At 40.7% G+C, this 25,926-nt stretch overlaps 1 protein-coding gene across 1 annotated transcript in view; it reads right to left on the reverse strand.

Annotated features, from left to right (window-relative positions):
• ATXN10 (ataxin 10) overlaps positions 1 to 25,926 on the reverse strand; it is a 338,097-nt gene that overhangs the window by 59,445 nt on the left and 252,726 nt on the right. The window lies entirely within an intron of this gene.

Below are 25,926 nucleotides of genomic sequence, written 5' to 3' on the forward strand. Positions count from 1 at the left end.
TTCTTACCTTTGATATACTATAGGATCTAACAATATTTAACTGGTGAAGTCATTTTTGTTTCCAAACCTATGTCTCAAATATGCTTGGGAATGTGGAAATTCACAATGCCCTCATTCATGACATCAAAATCAGTTCCATGGTAACACATTGCGATGACAAAATACACAGATTGCAAGGTCACAAGTCACACTTAAGAACAGGCAGGGGAGAAATTGTTAGTTTAATGAATAACATTAGTCAATCCCAATAAAAAGAATAAAAATAAAGAGAAACAAAGTGTCTAAAGTAAATGCCCTTAAACGCACTTCAGAACCATTTCATCTTACAGTTAAGTAGCTCTTCAAATGTAGAAGGGTGCCACAGGTTTTTCTTCTGCAGCAAATGGGGATACACTTTAAAAATAAAGTTTCTGTACAATAAAGATTCCATTGAATATCAATGCCTTCCCTCCAAGGCTATAATGAAAACACAACAACTGGTGTGGAAAATTCAATACACAAAGGAAACTAACTCAACTAGGGATGTTAATTTCAATTTTCAAAGTGATTAATGATTTTGGGTACTAACCTGAGACACCTTTAAAGGCACTAGATTTTTAGAAATGTCTAAGCATCTGAAAATCAGGCCTATTTAAAGTGTCGCAAATTGGGCATGCAAAATTGCTAGTTACTTTTGAAAACTGAGGACCGTGTAATTACTTGGTTTATGTTCAAATAATAGTAATGTTTATACTACATCCAGTCAGCTACTTACAAGATGCAAAAGAATGCCAATATTATTATAGATTCTGCAAAAGTTGGCATTTTAAGTGGATTTCTTGATTGTATTGGCTCTTGTAACACAAGCAAACAATTATGATTTATATTACATTATTGCTTAGAGGTCCCCATTGAGAATGAGGCCCAGTTATGCTAGGCACTGTACATACCCAGAGAAAGTTCCTGCCCCAAACACCCTACAATCGAAACAGAGTATGCAAACAATGAAGGCAAAGAGAGGTGAAGTGATTTGTCCAAGTATCAGAAGGATTGCTCAACAATATTACACATGCACTACTCTCATCAGATCAGCTTTCTATCTCTTTACAGCAACGATAGGCTAGATGCAGTGGGTACAAGATATCTAAAAAAATATTTATAGTCACGGGAACATTCTTATATCTGGAATGTTTTGAATGCCAGATGTTTGTTCCAGGCAGTTACTGTAGAAAAAGTAACAAAAATGCATTGTAATCAATACTTCGTTCTAACTCTTATGGTCAAAAGCTTCTATTTGAAATCCCAACTGTAATATAGTGCTCATAATCTATCCGACATGATTGTTGTATAATTGGCAATATCGGTCTAATGCTCATCACAGTCTGAAAGGTCAAGGGAGAGGGGAATAGATTTCCTTTAACTTCTTGTTTAAAGAACATCTTATTTTTATTAGAAAGGGGATTTTTTTTTTTTTTTTTTTACATTGTCATGGCAGGCAGCCCTATCCCAATACATATATAAACAGTGACTGTATAGACAAACAGTGACTGTATAGACAAAAGACAAACTGTTGCTTTAATTCTATAGTAAGAACCTTAATATAGTTTTTCCATATATCAAAGCAACATATTTTAAAGGCTACAGTCCCTGAAAAAACAAAACAAAAAACACATCGGTTGCAGTATCCTTTTTAAAAAAAATGTGGCATAAAATCATAGGACTATTTAAAAAAATTAATGAAAACATACTTTGATGCAACTCTACAATTTCTAACATACTCTTGTGTTCTACCAATCACCAGAGAGGGACATAAACATCCATCTATAGTATATGAAATTGCTTGATTGTGACATACATACATACCACAGGTGGGGGTTCTTCTTAAATTGGTGCCTATCATGTGATGCTTCATAAGCAAAGAATAGCAGGCCATGCTGCTTTATTCAGTTGGGTTATGCTTTTACTCTTTCTCCCTGCATGTGAAAAGCATAACAGAGAACTAGCAGAGCAGAAGTAAGATGTGTTTTGTTAGTTGTCTGAAGCCCTGGGGCCCGGAACCGGATAAGTCCTGATATTATACCCTGGATTGAGCAAAATAAATCCATTTTGTTTCCTACAAACATTTAGCCATTAAAAAAAATATGAGATAGAAAAACAGACTTTGCTGTCTGCATGCCTTCATGTAAAGCTTGTATTGTGGAAGTGTCAGAATCATTAGCTCATTGGCATATATTTTGCAAGCTAATGCTTCTACTTTAATTCTCACTGGGGACTGCATGTCTGCTTTTCAAATAAAACCCAGACTGAAGAAGGTGAAGAAAGCTTATACTGACACTGCTAATGTTCTGTAATGGCTGATAGCACTTCTGGATATGAATAATTATGAAATATCAGGCAAAACTGATAACTGTAGATCCCTAAATACCTACCACAATACAATCTGCAAAAAGTGATCTGTGTACGTTAAAAATGTCCTATAAGTGTTTGTGGTTCATTTAAATACATACAGAGCAGTGGGCCGAATAATGGTTCAAAATAAATGGAGTGCAGGAAATAAGTTACAGTATGAAATTCCTTACATGGAAGGAATGAGGAATGTTATCCTTTCATAGAGCAACACTGCTGAATTTACTACTGATTCACAGAAGAAACTCAGAGCAAGTGGTTACAAAAACCAGGCCTATAACAGTGTCTTTCTATTCTTAAAACCTGGTCCAAAATAGTTCCCCCCTCTCAAAAATAAATTGCTGGTGAATTCTGATGCACATTAAAATCAGAGGTTATCAGTAAGAGACATAGTAATGCAGGCAGGCAGTCTCATCATGCAGCTCTGTGTATAAGCCTTGCTCTTGCAACACAATGAATACTCTGCTTAGACATGCAAGGCCAGGTCCATTTTTCAAATCTCGCTCACTCACACACACACTTCAGTGCTGACACGCATACACTCTCTCTCGGTCTTCAGTGCTACAGAAGAACAGGGTTTTATTTCATTTAAAATACAGACAGTTTAGATCTGTACAGAATCCAGCCATTCACATTTGCAGGATTCCTGTGAACTTTGTCTTTGGTTCCAGGTTGTGGGGCAGAATAGGGTGGCGTTTGCAGCCGTTGAGTTTCATTTTGAGTTTCAAGCGCTAATAAACTCAAAATATCACACCAACCCTCAGTCAAAGCCACTGAATTCTATCTGGTTTAGTACCATAGCCATGCGAAACCCCCAATTGAATATGATTTTTTTTTTATACAGCACTATAAATGAGCCCAGATTTATTTGGGAACGAACCCAGCATCAGCTGACGGGTTTGTGAACTTGAGCAAATCTTTCGGTGAACACAGTCTTTGTTCTGAATGTTCAGCAAACCCTCAAAATAGGCAAGCTTCATGTGGTTTCTGGTTTCATTGTGAACATCTTGCACAGCTCGCCTCTAACTACTTCACAGTTATGCACTGGTTTTGAAATTTCCGATCCTTATTCCACAGTTGCATGTTCCATAAGTATTCTACAGGACATACTCCGATTGACTTGCACTGGAATTTTACGCACCATAACATGCTAGCTTAATGTTATATACTGCCAAATATGTGAAAGTCCATTGTGAACATCAAAATGGCTTTCTCCACACCTGCAAGAACCCCTCTCAGTTTAGTGTTCCTCAGGTCACTTATTCAATTTTTTTGAATACTTTATATTCTTCATGCTCACTGATTTTATTATAAATAACCCTGAGCCTAAAACTTTTTGTCTGTTAATTTCCTTATTTTTAAAACAAAATACAAGCTGAACACAGATCTTAGAGAATGTACAATACCCCAGGCTCCCCCAGCCTCTCCCAGTTTGGGAGACCAATAGGATTCTGGCTACTCACAGCTGACATAGCCCTTCAGAGTTCACAAGATCACTGGCTCTTCTGGTCTCATCAGTTTGGAACTCAAGTTCTCTGGGCCCCCGGCTTTGACTTTTTTGTGTGGCCTGCAGGGTTTAGGAATGATGCACAGGGTTACAATTTCCTTCCACTTTATCCTTGCCCTCCATATACTGTATAAAGCACTCACCAGGCCATGTGGACTTCAGACTTGTCTATGTGAGAAAGCTACAGTGAAACATTTGAATTGACTTTTAAATTGGCAGTTACACCAGTGCACAAGGCTGTGTGGACACTCTCATTTCAGTACAAGAGGAGCTTATTTTGATTGGCTTTAGCTTATTTTGATTGGCTAACTATAATGTCGTGGATTCTCTGAAAACGAGATTCTGGCAGGAAAGCTCTGGCTTGTGTTGAACGTAACACTGCCCCTACAAACTCTATTCTGTGAGTGGGTGTGACATTCCCCTCTGGTGTTATCTGGACCAGTGATCTGCTAGGTCACTCCAGTCCTTGACTCTGGGAGCCAGCCTTACCCTGCTCTGCTGTGAGAACCCCCACTCCTGGGCTGTTCTCACACAGCCTCTGGCATGTAAGCTGCTCCTTGGATTGTACAACTGAATGACACTAGTCAATACCTCCAGTCCCAGACACAACCCTAGGAACCTCCATCTTGCAGTGTCCAGTTATGCCCGCTGGATGCTGCAAGCTTAAATGAGTTAATCAATTTAACAAAGAAATTGATATGTACCAGGCTTGTTATCCCAAGGGGAGTCTCTGACCTGCTTCAAACCAAATGCACTGCTTCATGTAGAATAAAAAAACAGATTAATTAATTACAAAGATAGATTGTAAGTGATTAAAAGTCAGATTTCATCAAATGAAAAAAAGCAAATTGCATTCTAAGCTGATCTTAACACTTTCAGTGCTCTTACAAACTTAGATGCTTCTCACCACAGGCTGGCTGGTTGCACTTCAGCCAGGCTCTCCCCTTTTTTCAGCGCTTCAGTCTCTCTGTGGTGATGTCTGTAGATGGAGGTGAAAGAGAAAGGAAGAGCATGGCAAACAACTCATCCTTTTATCATGTTCTTTCTTCCCTCTTGGGTTTGCCCCCCACCCTTCAGAGTCAGGTGAGCACTCTCTCATTGCAATCCCAAACTGACCAAAGGAAGGGGGGTGACTCACTCGCGAGTCCAACAGATCTTTTGTTGTTGCCTAGGGCAACGTCCTTTGTTCCTGTTAGGCTGGGCTGGGTTTGTCCCATACATGCCCTGATGAGGTGTGAACTGCCCCTCTGCTCTTGGGGAGTTTTTGCCTGGGCTTGCTTTAAGCCATGAGGACACATTTTCAGCCTCATAGCTATATATATGAAATTATAACCTATAACATTACAATAACATTACTGTAACAACAGTTACTAAAACATCACTATAACAACAATGCTCAGTGCATCATGAGCCTTCCAAAGATACACGACATGACAAACTTTGCATTGGATACCACACAATCATTTTATGAGGATGAACACTGGGGTGGGGCGGTAGTGTGTTCCCACCATGTACAGAATATCACAGTGTGGCATAGATTTGATGTTTATATGTTCAGCAGGAGACCCAGCCTGTCAAAGGTGGACCTAATCATGCAGACATGTTGTTCCACTTGTGCCTTGGAGCGGCCCCTGACTAACAAGTCGTCGAAGTACGGGAATACCTGCACCTGCCTTTTTCTCAGGAAGGTGGCTATGACTGCCATGTACTTGCTGAATACTCAAGGGGCTGCTGACAGGCCAAAGGGGAGGACTGTAAATTAGTAATGAGTGCAGCCCACTACAAATCTGAGGAACCTACTGTGGGAGGGGACTATCGAAAAATGGAAGTATGCATCCTTCAAGTCGAGAGTGGCATACCAATCCCCTGGATCCAGGGAAAGTATAATGGTGGCCAAAGAGACCATACAAAACTTTAGGTTTCCTCATGAACCTGTTGAGGTTGCGCAGGTCGAGGATGAGTCCGAGACCCCCCCTTGGCTTTCAGTATGAGGAAGTACCGGGAGTAAAACCCTCTGCCCCTTAGTTCCTGTAGAACCTCCTCTACTGCCCCTGCCAATAGGAGCGTCTGCACCTCCTGCATTAAGAGTTGCTCATGAGAGGGGTCCTTGAAGAGGGACAGGGAAAGGAGGTGGGAGGGAGAGGAGGAACTGAATTGGAGGGAATATCCCAGTTCTACCATGCATAGTACCCAATGGTCTAACGTAATCTAGGACCATGCATAGTCCATGTACTCCCAAGGCTGGGAGGATCACAGCCACCACTCCCAGGAGGAAACATAGGGTAGTGGTGGTTGGAAACTCTCTTCTGAGGAGGACAGGGGTACCCAGGTGTGGCCCTGACATGGCATCCCGGGAGGTATGCTACCTGCAGGGGTTTCTATCCAAGATGTTATGGAGCGATTGTCGAGGATCATCTGGCCCTCTAACTACTACCCCATGCTACTCATCCATGTGCGCACTAATGATACTGTGAGGTATGACCCTCAGCAGATCAGAAGTGACTACAGGACTCTGGGAGTAAGGGTGAAGGAGTTGGGAGCGCAGGTGATGGTCTCTTCAGTTCTTCCAGTCAAGGGTAGGGATTCTCGGCAGAGACAAATGCATCCTGGAGGTGAATGCCTGGCTGTGAGGACAGTGATGCCAGGAGGGCTTTGGCTTCCTTGACCACAGGATGCTGTTCCAGGAAGGATGACTGCTAAACAGAGATGGGGTCCACCTATCGAGGAAGGGGAAGAGCATATTTGGCTACTGACTGGCTAATCTAGTGAGGAAGACTTTAAATGAGGTTTAACAGGGGCAGGTGATAGCCAAAGCCCACAGGTAAGTCAAATATACAGAGACCTGGAAGAAGGGTCAGAATCTGTGGGGAGCATGGGCTGTTATAGCAGAAATAAGGGAGAGAAGACAGAACTGGGGTAGGGGGAATTAAATCAGTATCTTAGATGTCTGTATACTAATGCGAGAAGTATGGGGAATAAGCAGGAAGAACTTGAAATGCTAGTAGATACACACAGCTTTGACATAGCTGGCATCACGGAGACTTGGTGGGATAATACACATGACTGGAATATTGGTATAGAAGGACACAGCTTGCTCAGGAAGGACAGGCAGGGAAAAAAGCCTCATCCACCTCCTCTTCCTGGTTAGGTGGTCTGTAGTAGACCCCTACCATATCACCCTTGGTTTTTACCCCTTTTATCCTTACCCAGAGACTTTCAAAAAGTCTGTCTCTTATTTCTCTCTCAACCTCACTCCAAGTGTGTACATTTTTAATATACAAGGCAACACCTCCTCCCATTTTCAGACTGAACTTTTTCAGTTGAATTTTTCCTGTTTTCATTTTTTTGATGAAAAGTGAAACTTTTCCAAAGAAACTCCCAATCCTCCCTATTTTCTGACCAGCTCCACTTAGAAGACTTAGGCCAGGTCTATACTAAAAAGTTAGATCGGCCCAGCTTGGTCACTCAGAGGTGTGAAAAATCCACACTCCTGAGTGATGTAGTTAAGAAAACCCAGCCCCCAGTGTAGGAAATGCTAGGACAACTGAAGAATTCTTCTGTTAACCTAACTACTGCCTCTCAGGAAGATTAACTAAAGCAATGGCAGAGCCCCTCCCATCACTGTAGAGAGTTGTTACGTCTAGACTAGAATAAAAGACCCATGGCATAGAATCAGAACTGGAAGGGACCTCTCAAGGTCATCTAGTCCAGTCCCCTGCACTCATGGCAGGACTTAGTATTATCTAGACCATCCCTGACAGGTGTTTGTCTAACCTGCTCTTGCGGAATCTCCCATGATGGAGATTCCAAAACCTCCCTGGGCAACTTATTCCCGTGTTTAACCGCCCTGGCCATTAGGAAATTTTTCTTAATGTTCAACCTAAACCACCCTTGCTGCAATTTAAGCCCATTGCTTCTTGTCCAATCCTCAGAGGTTAAGGAAAACAATTTTGCTCCCTCTTCCTTGAAATAACCTTTTATGTACTTGAAAACTGTTATCATGTCCCCTCTCAGGTCTTCTCTTCTCCATACTAAACAAACCCAATTTTTTCAATCTTCCCTCATTGGTCATATTTTCTAGACCTTTAATCATTTTTGTTGCTCTTCTCTGGACTTTCTCCAATTTGTCCACATCTCTCCTGAAAGGTGGCACCCAGAACTGGACACAATACTCCAGTTGAGGCCTAATCAGTGTGGAGTACAGTGAACGAATTACTTCTTGTGTCTTGTTTACAACACTGCTACTAATACATCCTAGAATTAGGTTTGCTTTTTTTGCAACAGTTTAACACTGTTGACTCATATTTAGTTTGTGATCCACTATGACCCCCCGATCCCTTTCCACAATACTCCTTCCTAGGCAGTCATTTCCAATTTTGTCTGCATGCAACTGATTGTTCCTTCCAAAGTGGAGTACTTTGCATTTGTCCTTATTGAATGTCATCCTGTTTTTTTCAGACGATTTCTCCAGTTTGTCAAGATCATTTTGAATTTTAATCCTATCCTCCAAAGCCCTTGCAATCCCTCCCAGCTTGGTATGGTCCTCAAACTTTATAAGTGTACTCTCTATGCCATTATCTAAATCACTGATGCAGATATTGAACCGAACCAGACACAGAACTGATCCCTGCGGGACCCTACTCATTATGCCCTTCCAGCTTGACTGTGAACCACTGATAACTACTCTTTGGGAATGGTTTTCCAACTAATTATGCACCCACCATATAGTAGCTCTATCTAGATTGTATTTCCCTAGTTTGTTTATGAGAAGGTCATGGACACAGTACCAAAAGCCTTACTAAAGTCATGATATACCGTGGCTGGCCTGGGTCAGCTGACTCAGGCTCGTGGGCTCAGGCTGCAAGGTTAAAAATTGTTGTGTAGACTTTTGGCTCAGCGTGGAGCCTGGGCTTTGGGACCCTCCCCCAACATAGAGTTCCAGGCCTTGGGCTCCAGCCCAAATGTCTACAAAGCAATTTTACAGCCCAGCAGTCCCTGTGAGCTGGAGTCCGCTGACCCAGGACAGCCCTGGGTGTTTAATTGCTGTGTGGCCATACACAGTGTCTACACTGAAAATAGTACAGCAGCGCAGCTGCAGCGCTGTAGCTATGCCACTGTAGCAGTTTAAGTGTAGACATAGCCTAAGTCCCTTCTGAAAATGGGATTTAGATTCTTGGAGCCTAAGTCCCACTGAAAGTCAATGGAAATTCAGATCATACATGCCTCAATCATTTCTGAAAATGAGACGTAAGTGATTTTGAAAGTTTTGCCCCCTATGTATAATATGCAGCCCTTGTGGCTCTACCGGAGAGGTTTCTGAATTTCCAGTTTAGTGGTGAGAATGGGGAGAAGAAAATTCATTGCCCAGACCTGACATGGATTTGAAGATGTCTGGAGGCTACTTTTAAAAATGGGTATCCATTCGTCTTTACATCCTCAGGTTTATAATAATGAATGGGCTACAAAGATCCTGTGGAAGTACCTCATAAGGTTGCGTTCACATGGTGACTATGCCTGACCATGAAGGACCATGCTGAATATCTCTAAGGAACTTGCTCAATATAACTGGGCGATCCCAAGCCTTCTTTATATATTGGACCTGGTAAGGTGTCATCCCCCTACTCTATCCTTGTGTTTTTTCCCTTTACCCATTTTTCTTTAAATATGGTAGCAAGTTTTTTTAAAAGTTTATTGGTTTTGAAAAGCCCAAGTAAATATTGAGATCTGCGTAGCATCTTCATTCTTGCCATATCTATCTCTATACAGCCAATAAACTAAATTTTAAATTTAATTCAGTCAATTAAGTCTCAGTAGTTTCTAACAGACTGTGGCTCAATGATGCCAGGATGCCTAATGGGGCACAGTGATTGCAGTGAAAGTTATCTTGAAGCCCTCCACTTTCCTCCTGAGCTACAAGCTCAGCTCAGATGCAGTCCAAGGTCTGGGCAATGAGAGCATCCAGAAAACATGTTTAGTTTTTTCTAATCTCTGTTTCTTCAATCCTGCCTCTCAATTCTATTGAAAAAAAAACACAACTTTTTAAAAAATTAAAAGCAATGTGGATCTTTCAACAGATATTCAAACAGTTCAAATTTTTACTACCACAAATACCCAGGAGAAGGACATTTAAAACACGAATGTTTGAATATTGGTGGAAAGCAAATTTCAAACTATAAGTTCAATTGGAACATTCAAAAGGTGTGCTATTCAATGTAAATCATCCAATCCAGGTGCAAAAAACCATACCCTCTGAGTTATGTAACTAACAGAAAAGTTAGAAATTCATATACCACTAGTTCCAGTGTAATCTCTGTGAGCTATTCAGGCAGGAAGAAGATTTGTGAAGAAAACTGTGAATAATTTCAGACAAACAACATTGAGAATAACCTTGACAAACAAAAATAAGAATTTCCACAATCTGCTTCAAAAATGGTAGAGGTGGAATTAGACAAATTAATTCTTGCAAATTATTTAGCTCTAATCTAAATCCACATTTGTTTGATTTCACCCTTTACAAAAGGTCTGTGATGTATTAGCCAATTGCCACTAAATATTTGACTGTGGATTTTTCCTAGACTGATCAAAAATAGAGATATATGCATATATTATTATTTACGGGGTGACAACAATGCTTTATAGACAAGAAAGACGACAAAGTACTTACCCCAAAGATCTTACAGTTCAAGTATACAACCATAGAAATGAAAATGGGGAAAGGGCGAACGCTAGACAAGTGACACAGAACACATGGTCTTATTCGTTTCCCAGCTATTAGTTTTAGAACTTCATTTTTCCTTCTGAGCCAGTTTTCTCCTTCCAAATTAGTTAGTACATTGTTGAAAGGAGCAGGGAACCTTTTGGAAGAAGTGAATTTTGAGAAGGGACTTGAACAGAGAGAAGGAGAAGGAAAGACAGACAGACAGACCCATAGTGTCTTTTAACTTGTTCTATAATGTCTTTGCCCATGAAAGAACCAGTCAGCACATAAGGTATTTCAGTGATAGGGAAAGTAAAATGTTACTCCCCCATTTTCTACCACCTTATAAATTGTATCACTGACTTAACAAATATCGATGATGCTGGTAGAGTTGTCAAGGAGCCCAAACTTACTTTTGGAACGATTAAATCTCCTCCTTTAATTAGTGGACATGAAGAACATCCCATTATTCTGGTAAATGGATTCCCTAAAGGAGTTTCTAGATTTGTATTATGGGCACAATAGTTAGTTTTATTTCAGCCATTTGGCCCATCATGAATCTTTCCTCGGCATCCCTGTTCTGTTTTATGCACCTGGGCCAATTCAGGAAAGCATCCCTATTCAGGGCATCACTGAACCACTTGCTTAACTTTAAGCAGATTATTAAAGTCCCATGCAAGTCAATGGGCATTAAACACATGCTCCGTGCCATCCTAAATAAGGATGTAGATAGATACGTTTAAGTGCTTTCCTAAATTTAAATATTAAAGAGCAGGTTTGGACCTTATTTTACTTGTCTGTAAAGAGTCTAGTACAATGTTGGTGCTATGCACATAAATAAAAAGAGCAGTAACAGTTTTGTTTGTTTAAAGACACTATGGGTCTTTTATGTACCTGCCAAGTGTGAAGTTTTTCAGGCAAAATCTTTTCTTTCTGGTGTGTTAAAAATGCAGGTTTGGCGACACAATGTTTCATGAATTCTTGTTGATTTCACTGACTTGTTCATTTTAAAAACACAAAAAAGATCAGAGCATTTTATTTAATCTCTACATGCTAGACAATAAAAGTTTCAGTATGAAATTACTTTCATTTCAAAATTTCTTTTATTTTAAAAATTCACAGACATTTAAAAAGTGAAAATCAAAATGAAATGTTTTGTTTGACCCAAAATGAAAACTTTTTCGACTTTTCAAGTCACCAAAAATTTCAAAATCTTTGGTTTCAGTCCAACCCAAAACAGTTCCTCCCCGCATGAATTTTAAAGTTGTCAATGAACTAAAGAATTCATCATCTAGTTGTACATGTAATACATAGTAGATCCTTACACAAGATATCCTTTTCATAACCATTCATGGTTATCTCTCTAGTAGAAGGGTCTCTTGCAAGATGGCACAGTCTACATTTGTTTTTTTCAAATATACCACCATGTGTTTACCCTCAACTGGACTGTTGCTTCTGTTATTTTTTGTAGCTAGCAGGACTGAGGCCTATAATGTCCTTTGCCTTCCACAATGAGTAAATAAAGAAAAAATACTCCTTTTCACTAAATATCAAATAAAAGTGAATGTTAGATAACTTTAAAGGAGTATTATCAAAGATTGAGGTCCAAAAGTTCAAACAAGCACCTCCCCACCACAGCATGCATTATTGTATATCTGTTCTTACCCCTTCCATTTTTGGCTAAGTTAGATTTTATTGTGGTATCTATATATCTCTACAGTACAAGGAATCAACATGTCTTTTGTGCACCAGCAATGTTCTGTCTTAATCCTATAATAATTTACTAATACCTTTCATATTTCTGTCACTAGCACTTAAGGCAAAACTTGGCACAAGGGCCTTAAAACATAAAACATAAAACAAGGTATTGCACAACTGGTTAAAAGAGAGAACAGAAGCGGTTTGCCTATTTTTAGAGTAGTAACAAAACAAATATTTATTTTTACTCTTAAGAGCTTAGATGACAGAGTTTCAAGTCTAAGACATTTTGGATCAAGGAACAATCACAATTAGGATGACTTGGCAATTACACCAGGGTAATCAGCCAATTATTTTGCGTGGCGATAGCAGTTGCATATCGCTTTAACCAAAAGAAGGGCATTGTATTGAATGCCAATGACCTAACAAGCAGCTGCTTTTGGCAGGCAGCCATCCATCAACCCCTCCGCAAAAATCTATGGTCAAAGCAGCATAATATGCCCCCTCCTGCTAGAAATTACAGTGGGTGTAGATCTGTGGTAATTTTTGTTTAGCTGAATGTTAACCTTAATAGAAACTAAACCATTTTATTGGCTCCACACTCGATCCTTTCTGCTTTTCTATATAGTACCAACCAACTGTATTAAACCACAGTTTCTGATATAACTGATTAAGCACTAAGAATGAGGAAACCAAGTAATGCACAAAATCCACAAGGGAAGTTAGCTGGACAAATATTTCCAATTAATTATGCTATTGTAGGTTAAGTTCAGTCTCAAAACGGCTCTGTAATCAGAAACCTAGCAGCCAGCCAGCTGGGCTCAGTGTGGTTATACTACGCGGCATTCAGTTTGGCACAGCAGAATCATGTAGTGTGGAAAGATGTGGCGGTAAGGATCACAGAGATGTGTGTGTTTCAAGACTGGAATCTTGCACAATACAAGACCTTTTGAAGCTTTTCAGAGATAAAGAGACCCATCCCAGTGGTCAGGGCTTTCACCTAGGATGTGGGAGAGCCAGGTTAAAGACCCCACTCTGCTTAATTCAGGACAGGGATTTGAAGTTTGATCTCCCACATCCTAGGTAAGTGCTCTAACCACCAAGGTATTGGCTGTTCTGGGATGGGTCTCTCAATCTCCACTGTTGGAGCTGTTCCACTCTGTAAAATTAATTAAACCTTCATTGGGCCAGAGAGAGAGAATCTGACTCTACAGGCCAGTCAGGGAACATGGTACCCCAGATATAGGTCCTCCTTCTCTTTGATTTTGACCAGAAATTCTATTCTGGACCTAAGAAACCTTTCCCATCTGAAATTTGTTGAACCTAGTACGTTCCCATGAAAAAGTGTAGTTTGAACAAACTGGCATTTTCAAAAAAATCCCGACCAGCTCTACAGCTAATTTTAAAATGTTAGTATGAACTACAATATGTTTTGTAAGTATTCAGTTAGTTATGCCCTGGAGTTAACTATCAAAAACCTCCTATAAGAGGTGTTTGCCACAGGAGCCTGCCTACATTTGTGGGGTCTATTTCTTTCTCTTAGAATAAGAAAAGAGAAAACAACATTGCACAGAATTCTCATCCAAACCTGAGCTGGTAGCTTCCTAATAGAAGCCACTATTACACTTGCTTTTTACATGCAAGTGATCGAATTAATCTAATGAAAATCTAGGACAATACCATCACAGTTCTGTGTAGATTATAAGAGTTTCCAACCAGTGATCCTCAAGAAGGCCAAGATTTACAATAGAAGGCTAAAATTAGGCTCCTGAATCCATATTTAGATATGCAAATAAGGGATGAGCACCCAGAAACTTCCACTAAGGCACTCTCCCACTGGAGAGTAACGACAGAGATCTGCCCTTAAACTGAAGCTGGTGCATGCTTAACACTGATTCGAAAATAGGCCCCGTGTTTACATACATTTGTACTTAGAAACTTTACTTGAAATCCCTATGTTTGAAAATATTGTACCTAATCTATTAATATGGAGCTAGACACAGCAATGATGGGGTGAGGGACATCCCATGCAACACATTTCTTCTTTTAAAGATGTGCTCGCTTTAGAATGTCAGACGTTTTATGCCTCCCCAAACAACCTGACCCAAAAAAAAAAAATACAGTCCAGTACTCTATAATCCCACCCAAACATTCCATTCTACCCTATATATTTGTGCTGTACTCATAACGATTTGACCATTTTGTGGGGGAGAGGGTGAAAGGTTATAATTGCTAGACGAACATTAATAAAATACAATTTAAAAAGCCATGTTATCACATGGGCATATGATATTGGCCTACTTTCCAACTGCATTCACAGTGAACTCTAGTTCTGCACTACATTTATCTGCTCAGAATTATTAATTATTAATTTGAAATGGAGGTTGCACTTTGCCAGGCACTGTACATACACCCAGGAATAGAAAATACCTGCCCAAAAGAGGTTACAAACTAAGTCAGACAGATAAAGAGTGGGAAGGTAAACTGAGGCTGAGCAGATGAAGGGTAACATTTTAAAGTGTCTAACGATACGTCTACACTGCAACTGGGAGCGTGTTTCCCAGCTTGGACAGACCGACATGCACTAGCTCGCCTCAAGGTAGCACTCTAAAAATAGCAGTGTAGCCAGGGGGAGCCTGGGCCACAGCTCAGGTACATACTCAGGCTAGTATAGTGCATCCTCGTGTGCAAAGCTGGCGTGTCTGTCTACCAAAGCTGGGAGGCAGCTTTTCAGCTTCAGTGTAAACGGCCTCCTACATCATAAAGGGTGCAAGTCCCATTGGCTTTCAAAAGGTGTTTTTGAATATTTTTACCTCTAGTGAGTTGCCCAAGGTTACAATTGACTGCAGCAGGTCAGCGGTGGAGCTGTGAATATGAGCGCCAGTCCTAAGCCCTATATTCAAGCTCCCAGATCTTCTCCAAGATGGCCTGAGGGAAAAAAAAAAACAAAAAACTTTAAATACCAAGGATAGCCAGAATGTGAACAGAGACTGAAATTAGACCGGAGCCAGAGAGAAAAAAAATAATGAGACAGTGCTGCCGAACACAGACAAAATGATGCTGGTGCTAGCATAGGCCTCAGCATTCAAACCACTGTAAAGGAAGCCATGGCAGCAAGGCCAGAGAAGAAATAAACTCAGAAGTGGGTGGGAGAGGGAGAAGGATGTGAAAAAAGTACAGCTGAACATTCCTAGCCATCTGCTAACAGACTGCCTGCCCGGTGACTCCTCCAAAACTCTTCCCTTCTGAAATCTAAACTCCTCCCTCCAGGTTCCATGCCACTGTTAACACCTACTACTGAAGTAGTTCTGTTGAAGTCAATTGTGAATAAGGGTGGCAGTTTTAAGCACTAAGTGATACAGGAGACTAAGAAAGAAGTGGAAAGAGAAATAAAATATTGAGATATTAAACAAAGAAGCTACTTTTATGCCCCTTAATAGCACTGAATTCAGTTTTGGAAAAATTGTTTCATCTTTCAAAGAGCCCCACTGTGCTAAGGCCACATCTACAGAACAAACGTATGTCAACTCAAGTTACAGGGCATACAGCCGCCATAGTTAGTACATCGCTTGAGCACGTGCATACTTAGCCCTTGTGTTGGCTGTGCACGTACTCACCAAGAGCGCTTGTATCGATGCTGAGTATGGTGCCCCATGGGTACGTATCATGCTGTTCAACTCGCCACTATCCAGCACAATGTCTTTTGTAAAGTTTTGGCAATGCATGATGTGGCTGAAACAAGTCACTCAGGGTGACTCGGAACATGGACATTATGCAAACTGGGAAGTTGACTCCATCCCATAATGTCATCTGTACCCCTTTCCCCCCCCACCCCCCAAAATTCCATAAATCCACATGGACTCTACGGTGTCTGCCATCTCTGACAGAAGCCTGGAGCCTGCACATCTCCACACTATCGTCATGAGTGTCAGAAGCACAGGGCACATGATCCTGAAGTATTTGCAGAGCCACAAGAAACAGCGTGGGGAACACGATGATTCGTTGGAGGACAAATTGCTGTGGGACATAGCAAGACCAATTCCAGAGTTGGCTGTGAGTTCACAGAGCAGCTGCAGATGGTGGAGCACCACTTCCGGACCCGAGAAACAAGCACTGACTAGTGGGATTGCATTATAATGCAGGCTGGGGATGATGAGCAGGGGCTGCAGAGTTTTTGGATGTGCAAGGACACATTCCTGGATTTGTGTGCCAAACTCACTCCAGCCAGCCAGCTCGACAGTACCAAAGAACACTTCAACTACTGGCTCAGCAGGTGCAGAATAACCTTTGGTTGTTTAAATGGACACTGGCATTGTTTACTCACGAGACTGGATCTCAGGGAGAAAAATACCCCAATGGTTATAGCTGCCTGCTGTGTCCTGCATAATATCTATGAAGCAAAGGAGGAATGAAAGGCAGATGGCTTGGTTGTACCACCATCTCTTCTAGAATGAGTATATTAATTATAAGTCAAAAGATGTGTCCTGCCACTTTTTTTGAGGGGAAGGTCGGTGGGGTGGATCATCCTTGTTATTTAAAATTAAACTACACACTTACCCGAGATTCCTTCCCCTGCATCGGGCTCGACCGCAGAGACTGGCTGGAGTGCAATAGAGTCAAAAACACATCCTGGCTCTCTTTACAGTTGGATTCCACAGTTGCCAGTCCCCCATACTCCTCCTTTTCGTCCACTAATTCCGACTCCTCCTCACTGTTCATGATAGGGGCCTGTTACTCAGGCTTCTCGGTGGCAACCACGGTGCTGGGGGGTGGTCTTTGCTGAGTATGACATGCAGCTTTTTGTAAAAGTAGCACGTCTTCAGCTCAGCACCGGATTGATTATTGGCCTCCCTGGCCTTCTAATATGCCTTCTGCAGCTCCTTAGCTTTCACATGGCACTGTGGCTGGTCCCTGTTGGACCCCTCCTCCTGCATCTCCCAAGCAATTCACTTTTAGATGTCCATGTTTCTACAGTTGTTTCAACACTGTGCCTGCATAGCCTCTTCACCACACAGGCCCAGAAGATCCAGGATCTCCTGTGTCAGGCAGGGGTGCTTCTGGAGCATGTAGATGGCATGGTCAGTTGGGCAGCTGCATTCAACAATGGAGAGCTGCTAGGTGTGCTCACCAAGATGGGAAATCATGAAAAAGAATTTCAAAAAGTTGTGAGGCTCTAAAGGGGGGTAGGAGAGCTTCTGGTCTCCATGACCTCTGGGCAGCAGAGTTCACAATGGTAACTAGAGCAATCAGTGTGCAGCGCTGTGGGACAGCTGCTGGAGCATAGTAAGGGTCGACATAAGTAACGCAGTGTCTCTACTTGCACTACATTGACCTAAGTACATCGACCTTGGCTCTGTGCTGCTTGAGGAAGCGGCACTATTAAGTAGGCATAACAGGGCACTTACTTTGGCCAGAGCCAAATTTAAGTGAAGACACATGCACAGCTAGATCTTTGTAAGCTGCTTTGTGTCAACCTAACTTTGTAGTGTAGACCAGGCCTAGAACTTTTATACTGTTATTCTGGAAGAAGTTAATGGCCAGTGCCAAGCAGGACTTTGATCTATAAAATATCACAGACGTGATTAAAGCTGATAGGTATGCTACATACTCTTCTTTCAGGCTAAACGGCAGGAGTAATTAAGCTCTTTAATTATAGTTCCGATGGCTGAACTGGGGCACAGAACTGACTGGAGGGTCAGACTTGGAAATTGTGAGCAAGGACACTGCCCGCTATTGTTTATTTCTGTGTGTCTGTGTGGTTGGGAAACAGGACTTTGTGTACATTCTTTGTAAAGAAACAGGATTGCACCAAAGAATATGCCTCAGGTGTATCATCCATTTCTCCTCTTAACGGAGAGAAACCTGCAAGACCCTGAATATTGGCTAACTGCTGAAAGAGGCAACAATATCTCATATTACTGTACAGCATGCTACAAAAGTACAGCATTAAGGCACCACAGTATTTATTTTAGCTAGTACAATGCAGAAGTATAACCATATACAAATATGCACTAAACTTACAGCCAGAAGATGAATACCATTCAATACAACTATTCTATTAAATGGGAGAGGATGTGGTACAATCAAAACTAGTAATTCAATTAATTAAAATTGGAACCTTTATATGGACGGTTAATCCTGCTGTTTCACTCATCCATGAGTCTGCTGAACTGCATTGCTCCATATGGGAAAAGAATCTAATGTTTTCCTCTCTATCTTTCTATTTTTGTGAATCAAGTCCACTAAGGGCTCAATCATGTCACAACATGTCTCAAGATCAAGGCTTAAGGGGTAAATCCTTGTCCCTGCATTGTAAAAAAAATGTGTAAATTACCTGAACTGTAAAACAAAGTGACAGAGATGTTGAGAGTTAGTGGAGACTGCGGTTCTTTACTTGGAAAAACTCAGAGAAATGTGAATTAAGCAGCACAAAGTTTCAGAATACTGGTGGTACTGCTGGTAGTAAACATTTCATCAAAAATATTTCAAAGAAGCTCAGTTAGCCCATGATGAGGCAGTGTGATAGACTGTGAGACTGCATTCACCAATAAAACTGTAAAAAAAAGAGGGATTTTAGTCCTGCTTTAATTGCCACTCTTAAATATGGAGTTGCAACTGATGCCTTCATAATAATGTTATGCATTAGTGGATGAGAATGTTAGTGGAGTCATAAAACAATGCACATGACTGCAGACAAAGCTCATGTTAATCTTTTGATAAAACTTGGTAGCGTGGATCCCCATATCCATTGGGACTTAAATTGGACTCGACAGGTGCAGTGGTCCTGGCTAGTAGATCACATTGCCAGATTGGACTAGCTAATAGCATTCACCTTTATTAGGTATGCAAGGGGAAACTAAGTAAATACAATGGAAGTAAAGAGAAAGAAGACCACAATTTAAGCTGATAGTTTCAACTGTAGGACTGTGCTGAAAGTTCTTATTCTGCACCTAAATTATACCTCCATTGCTACTGAAAGCTACTGTACTGCATCGACTGATTATTGTGCACACTGTACATTAGCATCGCAATGAAGACATTCAGTAGTCAGATTAAAATAACATCTTCTAATTCCCTTTTTGTTGTAATTTATAGTCTCTCTCCTTTGGCTGAACCTGCCAGCCATCCTGGAGGTGAACAAACAAAATGTGCTAAAGTTGCCAATTCTGGGGCCTGGTGTGAGAGAAAGCTTTTGTTTTCAGAGGTTGTATTTACTCTGGAGACTATTAATCAAAGCCTCACAGAGCTTTGTAATTCTTCTGTTACTTTCGTGTGGGTATGAACTCTCAGTGTCTGATCCACATGACTGTCTTTCAAATCCCTCAATAAGCTTACTCAATTGTAACTTACACCCATACTGGGTAAGAAAGATTCCGGCTTTTTTCAATATGGCTTTGGATAATTAAATTACATCACTAGGGTTATTGTATTTCATGTTTAGTACCAGGGACACCAGCTAACTTTCAAACTAGCTGAAATGTGTATCGAGAGCAATTCAGCAGAAATGAATTGCACACCACCAGCCCAAAAGGAAAGGATGAAGAGGGAGGAGAGAAATACCCTGTGCCTCAGATCGTCAGGCTAATGAAATAAGCACAGGATAATGAACTGAATGAGACATTAGAAATTTACTTTAAGTGTTTGTTATCCACAATCCAAAGAAAACTGTCAAACTAGCCTTCAAAGAGGATGGATAGCTCAATTACCTAGAGCTGGGTTCTCCTGGGTTAGTCAACTCATTATTGAGTGTGGAACCATTTTGCACTTCCATGTCCCTAACAGTCTGCAACCATAAGTAAACAGTGAATTACATATTGCACATTTTGAATGAACTGCTGCTCATTCATTGTTCATTTTTTTTGTTTCATTCATAAATTGCAAAATAATGCAAGTCTGTTATATAATTTTTGACAGAAATAGATGGACTAAAACACAAATCCTGTCAAGTGAACAGAATGATAAAAAACTGTAGAATACCATCACCGAAGGTTACATTTTCTCTAAACCAAAACAAAACTACTCTGGAGCCATCTGGTACTATTGAGAGCTTGAGTAAAACTGAAGCCCTTATAAACGTAGCAAGAATTCTCTGAATGCTCATTTCAATAAAGAATTTTTTGACGATAAAGGGAACTTATTGATACAAAAAAATTTAAAGGAGTACGAGTGGCACCTTAGAGACTAACAAATAAAGTTTGTTTATTTTTAAACTGCTATCTAGCTATAAAAATGTAAAGCCAAACACACAAGACCTATGCAAAGTCTCTTATGCACTGTCTGTCTATATATCCAGCACAGTACATGCCTTACGGACAGCGAAGTCCAAAACACTGTGACAATCTCCTTGGAAAGGGTGCTGCTGTATTTGGCCCAGCTCTGGGTGGTCTCTGATTGCATTGGAGAGTTGGTTTCACTACAGATTATTTAAAGTATTTAGTAGCTCCTTGGGGATAGACGATAGCTAAAGAAATGGGATATTTAATACAGGTCCTTTTCTATAACCTTCACTGTGATGTTTCCCCCAGTCATGCACCACCACCACCACCACCTTCAACTTGTTTGGACTGAAAGTTAGCCAATTAACTCCAATTTCAATCAGATATTGAAACTGAGGATAAAACCCTCACCCTGTACAGATCAGGTGAGCGCCAGTGTACACAGCACTGGAGTAGATGTCAAGAGATCTGGGTTCTCTTCCTGGCTTTGACACTGACCTTCTGTGACCTTGGACTTTCACAGCCCTGTGGCTCTGCTTCCTCTCCTATTCTTGTTTGTGTTGTCTCTTTAGACTGTAAGCCCTTGCAGGCAGGAACCATTTCTTACTCTTTGCATGTATAGCGCCAGGCTGAGGCCTCTCGGTGCTACTGTAACAAATAAAACCAATAATATTTATGACATTACATCCCAAATTGCATATCATGGTCCACATACATTTGAACAGGAAGGGCAACAGATCAGAATACAGAAATATCTACACCTCAATAAGAAAGTGTTTGTGGCAGAAGAATGATGGTCTCACATGAGCTTCCAGGTTCTCAAACTCTGGTCTGCAGAGCATGGCCTGGTCACATGGTATTAACTCTTCCAGATGCAAAATTTCCAAATGCAAAATTCAATTGAAAGAAAGCCAAAATTTGCACTACCTTCCTGATATTACTTGCTACCACAGAGGTATCTAGTATGATCAAAAATGGGAGGGGAGGTGAACCATGAGACAGCTTCTTTGTTAAAATGTGGTCCACCCTATGAATAAAATTGAGAACCGCTGCTCTAGGATCTCTCAAACGTAAAAAAAGAGCCACTCAACCACAATTCCGCATACCCTTGCCAATGTCTGCAGCTGCATCAACAAAAGGTCATGGTCATTTGTAAAGAAGCCTCTTGCATCAGCTTGGACACATGACCTTTGTCTATCACCAGAAGGAGATCATGGACTAATAAGACCAGCACAGTTTCCACTGCTCCCCTGAAGCAGTCTCACTTTGAGATTGAGTTTATTTGCTTTTGTTGATTGAAGTCAGCCCTGTGTCAATATTTGAATGAAGGGTTTTTGTAATTAAATATAGACAAACACAATCAGACCGCCTGTGTTTGAATCTTAATGCGTTACCATGTGTACTGTTTGACACTCAATACTGAATAGAATAAAGCAACAGATTTTAAACCACACAATGTTAAAAGATTCTAGTGCTTTATTTCCCATTATGGCTGTGCTGCCCTCTACCAATGGCAGCGTTTGGATCTATTCACTTTTCATTAGACAGTAAGAGGATTCCACTGGAAATCTAGGGTGAAATCCTGACCCCCTTGAAGTCAATGGCAGAACTTGCACGGACTTCAATGGGGTCAGGATTTCACCTCTGAGTATCTACAGTAACTCAGCTACATAAAATGGATATTTGAGACCTCAAAGTCAAAAAGCAAAGGGTGGCAATCAAAATGAAGCTGTTTTCCCAGGACTCTCAGAAAACAAAAGAAAAATAAAATAAATAAATTCTGGAATATTTTAGCATTTCATTTCTCTAGCCTCTCTTCATAAACAGTTACAAGCCTGCAGAAGTTCCCATCTCCAATGGCTGATGATATCATATGGTGATTTTTCTACACCCTACTTTCCCTGGCCTTTCTTAGGGCTGCTACAATTTCCTGTTGGCTTTGGATTTGATCTGTGTTTTTCTTGGCTGTGAGTTTGCCTGAAAATGTGAGGCTATTTCAGGCAAAAGTGCTTTTTTTTTTTTGCTTTTTTTTTAAATCTGCTTTTTCAACCCCTATGGCCGCACCCCTGTTCTTTCCACTATTCAGCCCAGTAAGCATTTTTTTACGTTATTTATTTCTGTTTCCAAACGAAACCATAGGGGTATTTGAGGTAGGCAGAATATAATTACACGTACTGAAATTTGGCAATAAAACTCAAACTCTGTAAAAAAGTGCCACAGAAACTTACAGCACAAACGGTCAGCGCCTTGGTTTTACACATCATCCAAACCAGGGATCTTCCAGCTGTGCAGTGCCACTTTAAATCCATACTGGGGCACTGCTTCAGCACTGGAAAAGTGCCACTTCTCACTTCCTGCAACATCTGGGTGATCCTTAGAAGTTTTCCTTCCAGAGCTTTTCCTATTTGGTCTGCAAGATCTGATAAGCTCACAGCATGAGGTGATATCACCATGAATGCTAAAGACTATACTTCTTGCCGCCCTCTTTCCTTCTCAGGAAACATTCCCAGCTTGCCATACTACAAATTTACGTGGTATTTTAACAGACTATCTATATCTCTGTGGACATCTGAGCATGTAATTGAAGGCATTTTCTAATATTCAATTAGTGATATTTTTCAGCTGGAATGAGACTAACACTGTAATCATGCTATTATGGGGCACATGCATATTTTGATGTGGTCTTTTTATAATAACACATAAAGCAATGGCATCATTTTGTCCAACTGAAAAGCTACACAGTGGAATTGAATCTAAGTTTTTCCACTTGCTGAAATGAACCTTCTGACTTAGAAAAAACAACAACACTAAGTACACTGGACACAGTAAAAAAAAAAAAAAAAAAAGCATTTCTAATTGGCCAAAAGCTGTACTCAGAAACTCAATGAAATGAAAGTGAAAACTAATTCCTACAGAATTACCCAGTCTCTCTCGCCAAGCAGAGGGGTATACAGGAATTAATGGTTGGTTGTGGATGAAAGCACAGTGAATGTGAGCAATGTTGTTTAAAACTGCAGTCCTTTTTACTACAGGAGGGCACATATTGAAGTACAGGTTCCACAAAATGACCCCCAAGTCTGAAACTGAAACAGAATAATTCAAAGAAATGAGAAACAATATTGCTTTGGGGCTACAGCAAAGAGCTGAGTGTGAGGTGATCTGGACTCTATTCACTGCCCCTGCCACTGACTTGCTGCAGAAGTCTCTTAGGCCCTGATCCAGCAAAGCACTTAAGCATCTGAGTTGTCCCCCTGATTTAAGTAAGTGCTTAAATTCTTTGCTGAATTGTCTCTACCACTGGGTTAAAGTTGAAAACTGGCGTCTAAGGGCCCATGCATGTGGGCACCCTCTGAGAACCCCAACTGCGTCGGTGATGTCTGTAGATTTTTAAATGAAAATCTATTATGAAGAGAAAAATATTTAATTTGTAATAGTAACTGTCTGTCTATGCTCCATCCAGTTTCTAAGGAATCTGTGATCTGACTATTCTGGATAAGGCTAGTGGGCACCAAGCCCCACATTCCATTTCAGAAATTAACTCCCTACAAACATGTAACTGGCACTTGGGAACCTCTAACTCTATGAACAACTTGTCAGGACGACATGACTGCACATGTGCTTACATTTCCTATCTAACTTCCATCTGTCTCTCTCACCAGGCTACAGCTTTGAGTCAAATAAGGGCTTGATGGTTTAGCAATGTAGCTTAATTTTGTGCTCAAGTTGTAACTACACTGATTATTTTATAAAGTCATAGATATTAAGGCCAGAAGAGAGCATTAGATCATCTAGTCTGACCTCCAGTATAACACAGGCCATGAAGTTTTACCCAGTTACCCTGGTATAGAGCCCAGTAACTTGTGTTTGGCTAAAGTATAACTCCCAGAAAGGCATCCATTCTTGATCTGAAGACAGCAAAAAATGGAGACGTAATTACTTCTCTTAGCAGTTTGGTCCAATGGTTCATCACCCTCATTTGATCATTTGCATCAGTTACTCCATCTATAAAATCAGATTAGAGATACTGACCCACCTGTGTACAGCTCTTCAAAGGCTTTGGATAAAACATGCAAAAGTATTTTATCTCTGCCTTTCATCTCTTGCTGGCGACTTTCTTGTCCTACTAATGCTGCTTTGATCTAATTTTTGGCCAGTTTCCATGCCATCCTTTAGTCTCTTTTGGAAAACTTCCACTGCTTCATAGGCAGGTTTATTTTATGCCAAAATCTCTTAATTCAGATTTACAAAATGGGCGACTTATTTAGGCACCTAGCTAACAGGCCTAAATTTTGCATGTTCCTCCATCAATGGGAGTTGCTGGATGATCTGTACTTTGGAAAAGTTAGATTACTTATTTAGGTGTCTAAAAAGGATTTAGGAGCCTAACTAACACCTTTGCTTAAAAATCTTGGTGAAAAGGTCTCCACCTGAAAATATTATTCCATGTATTTCGTACCAGTTGCTCAAATTGTCAAAGATTTGACTTCTCCAGCAGCAGGCTATTTGCTTGTTGGGAGGGGGAACAGGTGGAAATGGACATGGGATCATATATCTTACTTTTATTTACAGTAAGTGTACTTTTGAACAAAGACATGAAGTAGTAAAAGGCCAGCAGAGATAACTCCCAGAGCTAACAAATGACAGCCAGAAGTCCAGAAAGCAGCTCTGCAGCACCATCAGTGCAGGACTGCATGGACTAAATTTTGATGAAAAAGAAGTGGTCATAGGTGTGTGTTTAAAATGTAGCTGCCACTCTTCAGCTCAGAAGAGTTACTAAGGATTTAAACATTCGAACTGCTCCATGGATTAAAACACAATTATTTCATTTGGTTCATCACATCTTTTGTTCCAATGATTTCATGAATAAGGCATGGTGATGGTTAGTTGGCCAAAAATGTCATCCCAGACATTTTGCATTAGTGACTCCACAGCTAGATGGTTTGCATAGCAGTAGACCCATTTTGGATGCTTCTCCATGAAATGTGACATCTTAGTGAGAGTCTGGTCACCGGTTGAATGTAGAAATGTTTTATAACTAGTCATCTCTCTCAGCTAGTCACCAGGAGATGAGATAAAAACAATCAAATATGGAGGTCTGAAGTTTATTCTTGCGGTAAAAGGAACAAAAGAGCCATCAAGGGAGAAGGAAAATTAAGTTGAAAGAAGCCATAAATTTGCCCCTTACAACTCCCCACATGTGGGATAGAAGTATAGCTGTGCTAGTGATTGCTTCCCTCTGGTATGGTATAATTTTTCCTGGTTGATGCCAGTGAGATATGACTTAATAAACAACACCCTGTGTTAAAGAGTGCACAACTCCATATTCGCTTTTGTAGACTACGACTTGACCCTCTTGAGTGATATAATAGTTGTGACATTAATACTGGGCGGGGGGGGGGGAAGATAAGTGTTATAGAGTTTGG

The sequence above is a fragment of the Lepidochelys kempii genome, chromosome 1 (genome assembly GCF_965140285.1).
Source record: "Lepidochelys kempii isolate rLepKem1 chromosome 1, rLepKem1.hap1, whole genome shotgun sequence".
In the NCBI taxonomy this organism is placed as follows: domain Eukaryota; kingdom Metazoa; phylum Chordata; order Testudines; family Cheloniidae; genus Lepidochelys; species Lepidochelys kempii.